The sequence below is a fragment of the Empidonax traillii genome, unplaced genomic scaffold (genome assembly GCF_003031625.1).
Source record: "Empidonax traillii isolate 1590-97213 ecotype Southwest subspecies unplaced genomic scaffold, ASM303162v1 scaffold261:size680923, whole genome shotgun sequence".
Taxonomy (NCBI): Eukaryota; Metazoa; Chordata; class Aves; order Passeriformes; family Tyrannidae; genus Empidonax; species Empidonax traillii.
Window position 1 is genome coordinate 379892 of NW_020955454.1, and position 15153 is coordinate 395044.

The window sequence follows — 15153 nt, forward strand, 5'->3', positions numbered from 1 at the left end:
AGCTCGTTCATTCCCCTCTCCCTCCTCCCCCTTTAAGTAGGAATTAGGATATGGAAAACCTAAATAATTCACGCCGCCCACCCCCCCCCCTCCCAAGGATGCTGCCGTCTGGGGCAGGGACAGGGGCTGGGGCTCAGCCCGGCTGCGCTCCTGGCTCCGCGGGACCGCACCGAGCGAGGAGTTGGCGAGAGGCGAACCCCGGGCTCAGGGACTGCCGGCCGAGCTGGCCCGCGCTGGGCAACATGGAGGATTCCTCCGAGCTCTGGAGCGGGAGAGGCTGCAACAAACTTTGGGATGCTCGGCCGGGAGCCCCGGGCGACTCTGTCCCTGCCTGCCGCAGGGAGCGCGGGAGGAAGGTCGCTCTGCCACCAGGCGCTGGTAAAGCGCCCTGGAAACTACAGCAAAATTAAAACGATACTGCACGAGTGTAGTCATTGCAGCCCTGGGAAGGCTGTTGAGATATGTGCGAAAGCCCTCTCCAAAGCCAGAGACGATCCCTATCCTCCTCAAGCTGGCTATGGGATATACCAAAGAACGCGCTGCAGCGACCAATCCCGAATTTTGGGGCGGTTGCAAGTTGCAAGAAGTTTTTTTTTTTATTCCTTCCACTTCCCTCTCCCTAAATCTGCTCATCTCTCACTGACTTTGTATCACCCTCAGCCCGCAGGAGGGATGTCAGCCCCTGCCCGCTCGGCTGGGCCCAGGTGCCCGTCGGGGTGAGCAGCCTCCTCCCGCGGGTGCGCTCTCCCACACGCGGGCGTGGGTTTAAGCGTGTGGTGGCATTTGTGTTGGAACAGGCTCCCGAGCAGAGCTCTGCCTCCTGCAGCATAGCCTGCGTGGAGGATGCTGGCAGGTGGCACCTCAGCAGCTGAGCGGTGTCACTTCACGCAAACAAACACGCGAGATGGTCCCCGGCCCCACTGCGTGGGGAGGTTTGTGCAACAAACAGCGCTTACCTGGCTTTGCGAAGGTCGGCCCACATGTGCCGGCAGTTGAGGGTGATGGGCTCGTACCAGGGAGCCGAGCTGGGACTCGGGGGGGAATGAAATAAGTGAAACTTTCCGTAAACAGTAATTGGAGGAACTTAAAAGTTCAGTTAGAAATAATAACTCTCGTGTGTGAGAGAGAGGAAGGCAGAAGATATACGTGCACACAGACACATGCACTGCACTTCCACATTCACAACTCTCAGTGCCAAAATGCTCAGGAAGTTGTGGAATAATTTGGTTGTTAACTATATTCATTTTTTAGAAAGGAAGAAAAAAATGTATTGAACTTTCTAACAGACGATTTACAGAGGGAAGTGCAGATGCCTTCATGTGCGTCGGCTTCTTTGGGGGTCACAGTCTATTCCAGAGAGCTGGACCCCATAATTTTATGAAGTGCAACATTTCCAAACCTAACGCATCAAATCGATGGCTGAGCAGACTCCATCTACAAAGACTCAGCACACGAGGCTCAGCCCTAAGCTCGCTCTTCTCGGCAGTTTTAAACCAAGGTACCAATTATTTACAAGTCACATAATTAGATAACCATCACTCCTGAACTTTCCATTAGCTAAGAATGTTTTATCTTTCACCACTGAACACTGCTTAGTGCCCTTCTTTGGTGTACATTTTCCTGCTCACTTCATTGCCCTACACCAAAACTCCACCAGTTGCCCGAGACACCCCTCCCGTCCCCTGGCCCGAGCGGAGACAGCGGCTGAGCCGACAGAGGAGCCCTGGAATTAACTGCTGGCTATGGGAACGGCCAAGGAGGATCAGTGAGGAAGTTTACCAAACTTGGAACAGCCGCCTCTTAGAAACCAGCGTGTTTTACCCAGGCTTTAACCTTGTTCTCTCCCGAGCAGCGTGTTGATGTTTCTCCACTTGCTCACTGCAAACAAGGCAGGGAGCGGCGTGCGCCGAGGTGCCCGTGTGTGGCTGCTCTCGCTCGCTGTTCGCACCGGTTCACTGCTCTCCGGGGGTCAGCCCCGAGCACCGAGCGGCCCCGGCCCGGCTCTGCCGCCACCTCCCCTTCGAGCGCGGCAGAGGAGCCGCCGGGGACCCGCGAGAAGGTACCGGAGTGCCCCTGGCCCAGGAGAAGGGCCGGGCACCGGCGAACCGGGGCCTCTGGAGCCGCCGGTGCGGGCCAGTGGCTCTGGGCGGCGGAGGGGCCGGGCTGGCGGCCGGGGGCGAGCCCTGGCAGCCGGCGGGGGCCTCACCTGCACCGGGCAGCCCCCGGAGCCCCGGGCGGACCGCGGGCTGGGCTGGGGGAGCCCCGTGGAGGCGCCACCGGCACCGGCCACGCACAACGCGGCGGCCCCGCGGCCGGTCCCGCCGGGCACCCCCGGCCCTCTGTGCCAGGGCACAGCCCTGCCCCGCGCCTCGGCGGCACGATCGAAATGCGGGAAGTACTTGGGTTTCTCCCGGCGAAGAACAAAGAAGCAGCAGCTTTCATTAAGGCTGGACCAGATGAATACGGATCTGACAAGTTTGTTTAAAAAACCCCACTGCCCACGCCCGAAAACGATACTGCGCTTCTGTAAAATACAAAGTGTTGTCAATAACCATTATAGCAGCGATAATGATCTGAGAAGAGAACAAAGACATTTTGTAATATCTACATAACTTTATTAGAGCAAAATTATTTAAAAATGCCTGTGAATTCCCAAACCTCCTGAATACAAATGAATAAAACTTTTTTCTTCGGGCTAAAATCTTTGCTTGAATGTAAATTGTTTGGGTAAGTGAATTTACACAGCAGCAAAGTTTGTTTGTCTTAGTCCAGTAGCTTTGCTTTAACGAACCAGATGTTTTGTCTGTAAATTGTCCAGAGGACTTTTACAATTCTGACATGCAATAAGCCCCAGAATATCAGAACTGGAAAAGCTGTGCCCTTGCAATCAGGACCAGGCATTTCGACAAGAGCACGGGGAAAATAGGAAAGTCTAAGTACGCCCAGTGTCTTCATATTCGGAAGCCTTATTTTAAGCTGGCGGTAATCTTGTCCGAATCGATTCGCTTCCCTCCAGAGTTGACAGTAATTCCTTACCCAACCACAGATATCAGAAATATATCCCCCAAAGAACAACACCAAGACAGTGGGTTAGAAAAGGGGTGGAAACTTCGGCCGAGGGAGCCGTAGGGCGCTGCGGGGTACCCCCGCAGCCCTGAGGTGCCCGCGGCGGGCGCTCCCTCCGTCCCCTCGCGGCGGCGGCCGGCGGCGGCAGCGGCTCCTCTCCCGCGGAGGAGAAGCCCCCCCCGCCCCTCCGAGTGCCAGCAAGTTCCCAATTAAACTCGGCCCGGCCGCGGCTCTGCGGGATGATGCCGCCGCTGCTGCCCTCCCCATGGAGAGCCGTCCTCGGCGCGTCCCCGGCGAGTCCCCGCGGCGGGTGGCAGCGACTCTGCCTTCCCCCTCGGCCACCGAGCTGTCCCGGCTCTCCCTCGTTCCAGCTGGGCTTTCCCTGGGGCTGAGCCCCTCTCGGCCCGGCCAGCGCCCGCCCCGGCACCCGCAGCGCTCCCAGGGGCCGCGCCCTTTGGCGATGATGCCGCTAAAATAAGATCTATCGGCGCGATTCAGTCCCCCCTCAGCTATCACTTTTTTTCCGCCCCCCTTGAAAGGACTTGAGGTCTCTGAAGAAACAAGCGGCCGCTGCTTTGAAGGAAATAAGCGATACCATTCAGAGCTACTGTAGCGTAATGCATTCACTGGGGCAGTAGGAAAACCTTTTATGAAAAATAGTTACAGATCCTGGAACTCCACCACATGTGACAACAAAGGCTGTTGTCTCAGCAGAAGAGCTTTAGCTAATTTTACCTACAAAAAGTTTTACTGGCTGCAGGCTTTGGGAACGCCTTTGTGGAGCCTGGCAGTGATCCTCAGGGCTGGCTAATTTGAAAGGCATTTGGAGGATCCCGGAGAAGGGGAAGGGATTCTCCTCTTTTTTCTCGCATCACCTCAAAGTTCCCATCGCACAGCTGGCACGGCTACTCCTCTGCTCCCCGCCTGAGACTGAACGCAATGACGATTTTGTTGTGCAAAGATACACGTTAAAAAAAAAAAAAAAAACTTGGAAGTGAAAAGTTGATAAAGCTTAAGTCCGAGCAAAAACCTCCTTTCTTTTAACAGAAACTTCCTTCCCAGGCGGATCTGTAGTGTTTGGCACATAGCGCTTGCACTAAGACGGGGAAGTTTAAGAAGTTGCCCATTTGCCGGTAGCGCACCTTGACCCACTCCGGGCCCCACTGACCTCCGAGGGAAGGGAAAGGCTACAGCTGCCCCCAAAGCACGGACGGAGCTCGGTGCCCCCGAGGGGACGCGCACCGGGCCGAGGAGAACGAGCGGCTCCCGCAGCCCCGGGCCGCCTCGTCCTCCTCCTCCCCGGCGCTCTGACCCCCCAGCGGGACCGCCAGGACACAGACACAAAACCTGCGGGGTCGCCGGGCCGTAAATCCCAAATCCCCACTCCCCGCGTGCCCGGCGGCTGCTGCTCAGGGAGGACTGCACTGAATTCATCGCGCACGGAGAGCGCGGGGCCCGGGCCCTGCGGGGCCGTGTGCGGGGTCCAACAACGTGTGCGGCATCTGGTACCCCCCGCCCTCACCCCTTCGCCGGGAAAATCAATGGAAATGTCAGAGATCCGCTGTCCGGGCACACACCAACCAGGCCCCGAGCCCCGAGCGGGCGGCAGCCGCCCCGCTCCTGTCCCGCACCCTGGGGGTGGTCCTGAGCACTTGTCCTCTCCCGGGCGGCCCTGGGCGAGCAAGAGCCGCATCCCCACTGTGTGCGGGGGCAGCGCGGGGCAGGAGCCGCAGCGCTTTGCTCCCCGGCTGGTCACTGGGTTTTGCACCGCCCGGGTCAGGTGAAACGTGGAAACTAAGAAAATCTGACACCACCATTGATTCCCTCTCTTTGTTCTCCTCTGTACACAATGGAGAGGAAGAAATGCGACTTTAAAATTGCAATTAGCAGAGCTTTAGAGCAGGTTTCTGTCACTGGGTATTTATTCCTATCAAATCTCATTTCTTCTCTGAAAAAGCACCTCTAATTGTAAAATAAAACAGAGCATGTAAAATAGCTAATATCCCTCTGTAATAAGAGTTGCTTAAATTATGACTGGATGTGCCTAAACAGTCATCTCATAGTTTCCCACTGATTTTGGTCAGGTCCTGAAAGAATGGCAATTTTTTCTAATGTTTTAAAAGTATTAACTTCCTTTCAAACATTCTTTAACCTTTAATGTTTTGTAACTTGATGAAAAGGTCACTTTGTTCGGAGTGGATGCATCTGCTCCATAATTGTTCTAATATCAGGCAGAGCTCCATCCTAACACCACATTCTTTTATGAGGATTTTTTTTCCTTAATATACCATTGTTAAGGTTACCATGAGTAATTGTTTTAAAGGCAGAGAGCTCCAGACCAAAGGATGCTCACACTTTATTTAATTTCACCAGCTTCAGATGTTTAGAGCTGTATTCAGCAGATGACATTAGCTGAGCTCTGAGCAGAATAACCTGAAACATTTCACCTCTTCCCACTTGTGGGGGCCCGAGATAGAACAGGATCAGAATAAATAGCTGGATTTATAGACTGAGCTGCATAAAAAACAGCACAAAATGCTGATTAATACTACTTTGTACAGGCAGCAAGTTTGATCCAAGCATCTCAAAATACTTTACAAAGGGCTGTGTATTGGAAAGCTGAGACACAGATGGGTTAAGACCTAGGAGCAAAGCAATGCTGGAGATTCAGAGACCACAGAACATCAGTGTCTCAAGAATCAGCCTCGAAAAGTGATTTGGTGGCAGAAACATTACTAATCTAATTCTATTTTAGACTCCTTGCTGTGAAGGCAACAGAAGCTTTTCAACACGTGTAAATCAATATTTATCATTAGGAGCGATAATATTTTGAATCTGCAGATTTAGCCAGTTTTGGTATAGAGAACCTGTGTTTGTTCCTGTGTAAAAGATTAGAAGATGAATACATTCATTGCCACTCATGGGCTGAGAATGTCCACCCAAGGGACAACTTGTGACCCCAGATTTGTGGACAAACATCACTTATTCATAGCACTGTACCTGCTTTGCAGCAGCAGCAATGATACCTGACTGCATATTGGAGATTAGAGCATGAACCTTAAATTGATGCAATTAATCCCTCTAAAATACAACAGGATTTTCTAATTCTTACACAATTCAAACATCCAGAGAATATGTTTAATTAAACTTGGCTATACTTTTTTTTTTAAGATTTTCTAAAAAACCAAAGAAATGAGCTAATTATATTGCTTAGTATTCTAATATGCACTTTTTTTTTTTTTTTTTTTCCTAATAACACACTTTTCTAGCTAGGCCAGTCCCTTGAGGATCAGTTCCTCATTTATTAGGAGGTCCCCAATGGGAGTTAAAAAGAGGCTATTTTATAAAAAGAAAATACATTCTGAAAGAGGAGCCATACAAAGATAACCCTGCATCACATATATCAGTATGGAAGCTGGAATACATATTCCAGGGATGCAAATCTCCCCTTGCAATAATTTGCTCGTTAATGTTAATGAAAGCCCAGATAGTGATGTCTATGTATTTGTTCTTCTATTTTTCATCACACTAATGCTTTTAACTAAAATGATTTTTTTTTTTAAATTTGCTTTATTTAATGAATTTAAAGGTCAATCCTCTTCCTTTCCATATGCAAATCCTATTAATAGGATAGTAGAGGTTTGATATTAATGGGAGTTAATAGAGGAGATACCCTCTTCACATAAGAAACCCCACAAGAAAACAAAATAGTATCAAGATAATTTCAGTAAATTTTTTGCTTCTCCCTCCCCTTTGAGCAACCAAATATCAGGACAACAGTACCTTGGAAACAGGAGCGACAGTCAGAGGAGGGATGAGATGAGAAAACACACACAGGACCTCTCCAGCTTCCAAAGGCAGAGCCCCAGGACAGGACACAGTCCCACAGCACCTGGAACCCTCTGGCACCTCCTCCTCCTTCTCACCAGGCTCTCACACCTGCAGGAGCCGAGCAGCACACAAGGGACCATCACCAAAAGACCCCTCCCCGCCCTACTAGAGAACAGACAACTTCTGCTCCATTCTGAGGCCAACAGCCTCCACCTGGGAGACCACAGCTGCTACTCAGAGAAAAACAGGAGCTGCTGGGCTCGATGACGGAGTAGGTGAAGTTACTGCCTCTCTGTGTTTCTGCCAGTTTTGGAATTTAAATGTTTTGTCACTGTCTTTCTATGTATATTTGCTGTAGCAGAACTCACAGATGTCTTGATAGTATTTTTTTTTTTTAATTACAGATGTTGTTGTTAAAATAACAGCACTGATGAGCCTATGGAGGTGGAGTTGGGGGAAGAGGAATAAACTCATTCTTTTCATCTGCTGCTCCCTGTGCTCACGAGTGAGGAACAATCCTGTCTAGCCTAACTTCTGCAGTAAAACTATCTGCACTGTTTCTCAAGCAGAAGAATCCAGATACCAAAGAGCAGAGCATCATCAGTCCAGAGCAGCTTTTTCCTTGGTAAGAAATAAGGAATACCTGGTGCAGCCCCTGGCCAGGCCAGCCCAAGCACTGCTCCTGCAGATCGGCCTCTGCTTCAATAGGGCAAGTTGAAACAACATGATTGAAAGGTGTGGAGAAAGGGATGAGTCATGGACCACAGAGAGGTGTTAATTTACCTCTTATCAAAGGGCTCTAACTTCCTCCTTCTGAACACCTGGGAATCTTGCAAGGAAACCCGTTGTCACTAGAGCCTCCCTCCTAGTTGTCACCCCTCAGCTGAAAAAGTTTTCCAATACCCTTTCTCAATCTGCACCAGCTAACATTAGAGTACTACACTCCCAAACGGTGTATTCACAACAGCCTTTCACAACATCCCCTCCCTGCAATGCTCTTGGTCTGTCCAACCTCTGAGCTGCAGATAGACAGAGCGATAACAAGGACCACACTCTTGTGCCCCTAAACCACACAGAGCTGCTGCTTCGATGGGTGGATACATTGAAAAAAAATCCTTTTCATTCCTCCTGGCTCTTGGGATGTTGGAAAGCCCCTCTGAAACAGTGACTGTGGGCAGTGACAGCCCTCGTGACACACACAGCCTCTGTCTCTCAGATAGTGTTTCTGGCTCTGTGCAGACTAAAGCAGATAATATTGTATCATACCAGGGCTTGCATTGAGGTCACCTTTGCTTTCCCAGCCTTGATGCGGCCACAGATTTGGCAAGGGCAGGGCTGGAGGGTAGGAAGCACGCTGAGATAAAAGGCATCACGTTTCTGAGGAAGAAGGGCCTTGTTCACTGGCCTGCAGTTTGGATTTTAGCTGAGACACACTCAGGACTCCCCTTGGCTTCTTGGGCAAATAGGACAGCACAGAACTGGATCTGGTGTTTGGAGTGCATGACAAAATAAGACTTAAACTGTTTTGGGGAGGTGAGTTTTGATTTCTACAAAGAGTCCGTTTCCAGCCAAACAGTGAAACTCTGTAATTGTCCAGTTAACTCTTCCAGGCTGGAAGACTGCATTTTTACAAAATGTTGGGTATAAATTACTTCCACAAACAGGAGTCTGGACTTAACAGAACAACACAGTTGTCTGTTATAGCAAATCTGGCATTCCCAGATTCAAATCTGCTACAGGCGTTCTGGATTTTAATTAATATATTGTTTCATATGTATGAGTATTTCATGGGGTTTTTTGTTTCCACACACACTGCATTTTCAGCTTAAACAAAGTGTATTTATTCTCTGTATTGTTCTCAAAGCAATTGAATAAATATCACCAAGTCCACAGATCTGGTCTCCTTTCCAGTGAACAACACAGCAGTCATGCTTCACAGGAAAGGGATAACATCCTCCAGTGCAGCTGATAAGAGCAACAATTTACAAAGCAAGAGATCCGTTATGCAGTGAAAGCTTTATTACCATGACTCGATGTTACATCTACAACACATAAGGGTTAATCATTGCAGCAGTTTGCAGCTGGTTTGTGCTCTCAGGGGAGTCATAGCAATAGACTTCTGTGTGTAAGACAAGGTCAGCCCTGCTCTCCTGGGGTCAGCGGGCCACGTGATAACACAACTCCGAAACTTCGGCTCCGAGCAGACACAGGTGCCATACCCGTTTTGTGGTCTGTTGTAGAGCGCTTCTTGTGGTTTTTATGCTCCTCGATAAAAACACATCCACAGCTCTGTGGTACATAATTGGATGGCGGGTGCTCGGAGCTACCCATCAGTGAGAGTTTTCCGTGGCAGCAGTGGGTTCAGGAGTTTGCCGGGTACATGTAACATTTCACGGGAGACTTATTCTTAGTGGACTGAGAAAACAGAGCAGTCAGCGCTGGGTTTAAGGGCCAAATCCTGCATAATTTGTTCAGTCTCTTGGTATAAAATGCTCACACGCGTAAAGTGAGCAGAATTGGACTGTAACATTTTATTAATATTTATCTTCTGCTGTTACAAGACACAACAATAATCAAATAAGAAAAACTTTAATCCTCAAATGCAGCTTTAATCTTCAAATTGGTTAGCTTATCAGAGGGGTAACATTTATTTTCAAAGACAGGCTGCTCAGAATGATCAGCTGAAATAGAAACCTATAAGTGAAAGGATGTAAGTTTATTGGGCAGTGTTGTCTATATTTATAGTTTCTGCTCAACCCATATTTCTGGTTTTATATGCACGTGTCAGAAATTAATATATGGTAAACTTCACCAACAGTTTTAAGAGATCCTAAAATATAATAAAATCAATAAATGATGTTCTGGCATAAATGTTTCTGTAGCTGAGGGTGGTCAGGTTCAAAGGGCAACATCTGACCATTTCTCTTTCCCACCCTGCTGTGGAGTAAGACCCTCCCCTCAACTTCAAATCACTGGGGAGAGGGTAATTTAAGCTATACTTGATGTACCCTATACATCACTGTCTTCAGGACCAGGTTTAAAATTAAACTCTGATGTACAAAGTTAAACAAAAATGAGATAAAAATTGGCAGGGGTTGAAGAGGGTCAAAGTAGTCAAAACACAAGGTAGACTATTGCTTCTTTTGATTTATGTTATTCTGTGTACTAAAAAAATAAAATTATAGCTCTTGTGGAGACTTTTTTCATTGAGAATAACGCATTCCTAATTTGTTTTCTATAGACTTATAGGCATTTGCTCTGGGATTTGGAAGCATTTATTTATTTATTTTTATTTATTATTTGTTTATTTTGGTGGGGGCAGAATATCCCAAACTGTCAGCAGAATATTCAAATTATCATTAGATGCAACCTTTGTCACTCAACAGCAAGTGAAGCAGAAGAGTATTTCACCTTCCATTAGTGGTTATCTTACAATGCACACATCTATAACCTTGTATGCCCGTAGAGTTTTGCTTTCAGGCAAGTCTTTTAAACACAAACAATGTGCTACAGTTACATTTGGTAGCAGAAAGAAAGAGTTCAGTGAATGTTTCCTTTTGCATGTTTTACATGCACATAATGCAGTTACCCTCCAGAAATTCAGTACAGGAAAGATGCCAAACAGCAGATTCTTTTGAAACCAATTCAAGAAAATCCTTGCAGGAAGTAAATTTTTTATGATGTAGTCAACTTTTCCACATATTGCCATTTACATGGTTAGTGTGTGGACTGCAGGCAAAATAATTTGGAATTGTAATTTTTATTTTCTATAATATGATAATGAAATCAACTACTATCCACTAGAATCAAATGAATTTCTCTCTGCTACTCCAGTGGGAGGAATAAAAGGGTTCTACTGGCTAAACTGCCAGGCTAATGGGAAAATGAAGAAAAATCAGGTCCTCGGATGGCTAGCAAATAAAAAAATGCTTATTTTAAACATAATGGTGGACATATACAGATCTTGAAATCTTTTAAAAACTGATTAAGCAAGCTTTTTTCCAAAGGTTTTTAATTGCCATACTTGGAAGTCCTATTGACTTCATATGGATTACACCTGGCTGAAGTGTAGGCATGTTCTTAGGCTGTACAAGGGCACGAGACAGCAAAGGCCTCTCAACTCTGAAAATGTCTGAACTTGATTACAAATCTAATAGGAGAAAAACTTATGCTGTCAAGGCAACGATAAAAAAAGCTTTTCCAGCATTGTTTCATTAATATTGACAGTGATGATTCTTTGTTTTTATTAATCCAGTGAGGACCTGTTTGCCATCTACTATTCAGATTTTAATCTTTCCCCAGAAGTCTAAGTGACGTGTTGTGTAAAATGCACTTTCTACGTGTGATGGTACAGGATTGACCTGCATATATGCCTTTAGTATAACTAATTTGGCAAGCATTTATGTCCTAATTAATAAATGCAATTCTTCACAAACACCTGGTTGGAAAGCTTAAGTGCAGTAATACACAAATAGCAGGTTGTTTTACAGATACAGCCAGCAAAGGTAAAGATCAAATGTTAGAATGAGTCTACTGTTTGGGATCTACTATGCCAAACCCTCTGAATTGAACAGCTGGGCAATATTTTTTTGTACTAAGATTTAATATCTTATTTTCGTTTAAAACTCTTGTGGTGTCACATAAATGTGTTCTGCAACTACAGCAGATCATATGTAGCAAAGAGCAGAGAAAAGAGCTATTTGGTTAGGAAATTATAATCCAAAAATTTTTCTATGTCTGTTACACTTTGGGAATCAGAGGAAACTAAGGAACTTAAGGAGATGACCACAAAGGTCACAAGGAATTGCTGCAGCATTCACAAAATATGTAAAGGCTATGAGAGCTGTAGGATCTTACAGTGAAGGTTCAGAATGAATACAGGAGCCACTCTGAGGGTGGCAACTGCTCAGAAATCAAATGAAGAAAAAAAAAAAAAAGAGAAATCCAAAAAGCAAGAGACTCTCAGCTGTTAGAAATAGCTGTAACCCCTTAAAATTGTATGCTTAGCATGAGTGATATCTCTTCCTGATTCATCCATGCAGCAATTAGGAGCTGTTCTCTAGGAATGGTGCATGGCACAGAAAATGAACTGATTGATTCCTCCCTGCACTGAGTAGTTGATTAGGGGTAAGTGATCTGTTTATAGATGTTACACTGAGTGTGTTACTGCTCACACTCATCCAGGACTTGGACACTGAGGGTGGCGAAGAGTGCCTGCTCAGGAAGGGCCTAATTCAGAGCTCATCAGAGCTCATTTCCACTGACTGCACAGGGTTCTGGATTAGGCCTTTTCCATCCACCTGTCTGGAGGGGAGATTTCCATTCCAGTGCAGCTGTGAGATGCAGTTTTCCACAGTCTCTTATGCTGCCTATTTTTAGTGCACTGTATTCTAGATTTGACATGTACAAATTCTCTGTACTGTTTATTAATGATATTTTTGCAGTCCCTATCTTTACCAAGGAAAGAAATTGTACCTGAAATTTCCTCTGAATGTGTTCAGATTTTACAGTACTTTGCTCAGGCACTTGCAAAGGTATCGTGCTCCAAGCAAAGATAAAGAACTGAGTCTATAATTTAATAACCCCCTTCTGACTAATTAGCATTCATTCAATGAATGAAGGCTTTGCAGAGGTCCAGTCAGAGGCCTAAGCACCATTTAAGTCCAGCTTATTCCTCAAGGCACCTCTGAACTGAATTGGGCCCCTTTTTATTAAATTACAATAGAAAGACTGCCCTGTCAAGTACACTGATGCTAAAAGACCCAACCTCCCAGGACCTCACACAGATAAGTAATCATCACTTATGCTAATAGCACATTTGACTTCCGTGGGATGACACATGAGGATGGACTACTTACTTGACTAAGATTAGTAAGAACAGGCATGTTACACAGAACAAATGACTTCTAAATATCCAGCTGCAGCAAAGTGCTGACTCCCATCAGTGAGTGTTGGGAGGGTGAATGAAGGGCAGGATATGATCTCTGGAAACCTCGCTGAATACTATTATTGAATTGGTGACAGTTTTGCAGATTTCTAACCCATAATAAACCTCAGCTCAGTGACATGCTTCTCTCCACTGTTTCCCTGCTCTGCTTTCCTTTTATTTATTTTTTTTTTTTGCATAATCCAACAATCCATTTAAATGATTTTTTTTTCACTCTTTCTTCTTCGATGTTTGCAAATTAATTTTGTGGTTTTGAAAGGTATTTAAGTAACAGCCACAAAGCCACAAGCTCTCCTGTTTACCTGCAGAGCAGACTACTTGGTAGCATCTCTACACTGCCCTGCCAAGGTTCCTCCCCTCTGCTCTGCTGGGATCAGTGCAGTCTCTATGCTCATTTAGTCTTTGGCTTCTCCCTTCAAAGCTGACAATAATGGCATCATACAGGGTATAACATTCCAGTGATTTTGTCTCATAAAATGCCTAACTCTTAGGCCTCTGTTTAATACAATTTTGCTCCACACAGGTCACAGAAACAGATTTTGGCCCTTATGGTCTATTAAGCCTTTGAATCAGCAATCCAGGAAGGGAAAAATCTTTATGTCTAACCCGACTTAGTTTCACTTCATTGTTCTTGAATTTGTCAAGGGCCAATTTTTGCTTCTTATTTTGTTTCTAATAATTTAAAACGTATTTTGTTGCTCTCCCTGTTTTTTCTATCCTGACCAGACTTTTAAAAATTATTCTTTTTTATTTTTTAATCACTGGCCTGAAAAGCTTTTTCTGAAAGTAATGTAGTAGTGACCACTGATGACTAGTTTCTAGGGATTTTATGAATCCAAGGTCAATTTGTTCCTAAGAGCTGGAAAAACCATAAATGATGAAAAATATTTCTGGTACATGCATAATAACTGGTATAAATATTGCATCTAACACCAAAATCCCAAACACTACAACCTGTTTATCAAGGGACCCTTAAATCCAGTTTTGTTTCACCTATAATGTAGAGTCTGTATAAATGCCACAAAGTCGAAGAACATAAGTATTACATCATTAGTAGCATTCTTAATTGAGTATTTTCCTGTTTCCTGGGGGCTTCTAACTCAGCTGTAATGATTGCTCCATGTGTGTGCACCTGGGTGTTTTGCCAATCACATAAGGGAAACAAAAATGCCCTAATTTCTACGACTTTGCTTTCATTGCACTGTAAAGCACAAAAAGGAGAAACGGTTTCCTGAAGAACTCCTCCATAGCAGGCCCTTGAACGAGATGACTGTTTCTAATAAGCAACAGCTGTCGTTGTGGTTTTACTAGTCAAATGATTCATGTCTTTTGCTCAGAAATGATAAGTGGAACAAATGTTTACTTAGATATGTAACAGAGGAACAATTGAAAAATAGTAGACTGTCAAATAGAAATATTTTCCTGTTATCTGATCCTTGACAATTAGTCTGAACTGGTTTTTAGTCAAAAGGCAGTGTTGTAGTGGTGCAGTTAGAACAGTGAAGAGTTTAGCTCACGGAGTTCTGCAAACCAAATTCAGCAGGCTGGTGTGTGAATGTCTGCAGCAACCCAGCAGATTTGAGGGGACACAAGCACCTCTTATGAACTCCTACATCCCCCACCCCCCCAGTTCTGGCAGACTCCCCTCCTAAATTTAGTCATCCTTGAAAGGGAGACAGTGAACTTACCATTTCCTCTCATTTCTGCTGTCTTCAGGGAATACCAAAGTGCTGCTCTGCTGCCTGGTCCTTAGTGAATATCCTCTGCTGGCTGCGGCTTCCCTGGGATCTTACGGGGCCTCCTGGGAGCAGCAAAGTGTTCTAACACGTGAGATTCCAGGCTCTGTCTAAGGACAAAAAGATCACATTACCCTTCGGATGCTGGGAAGGAGAACCCAGCAGACCCTTGATGTATCTCTGCTGAGCTGGAAGCTGCTGCAGTCAGAGAGATTTGACACCCCTGTGGCATTGCAGGGCTTGAGGTACATTTGTGTTAAGTGCTAGAGGAAGAAGTGGCAAACTCGTACGAGCCTAAGACAGCATCAAAAAAAATGGTGTTGTTGCCTTTGAAGGGGGTCTGGGAGTCAAACGAGGATGGAGAAGGCCAAGGGAGCCTTGGGATGCTCAGTGTGCAAATGAAACCAGCGTGCATCTATAACTTACTTGGACTTGCACGGATGCTTGCCAGTATAACCGGGTTTAAATCCACTTTTATTTTGCATAGTTTCTAGACTTCACTGCTTTTTCAGAACTCTTCAGTATCACTGTATGGCACAACACTGCGCTGTACAGAGAGACTATCAGAGCCTG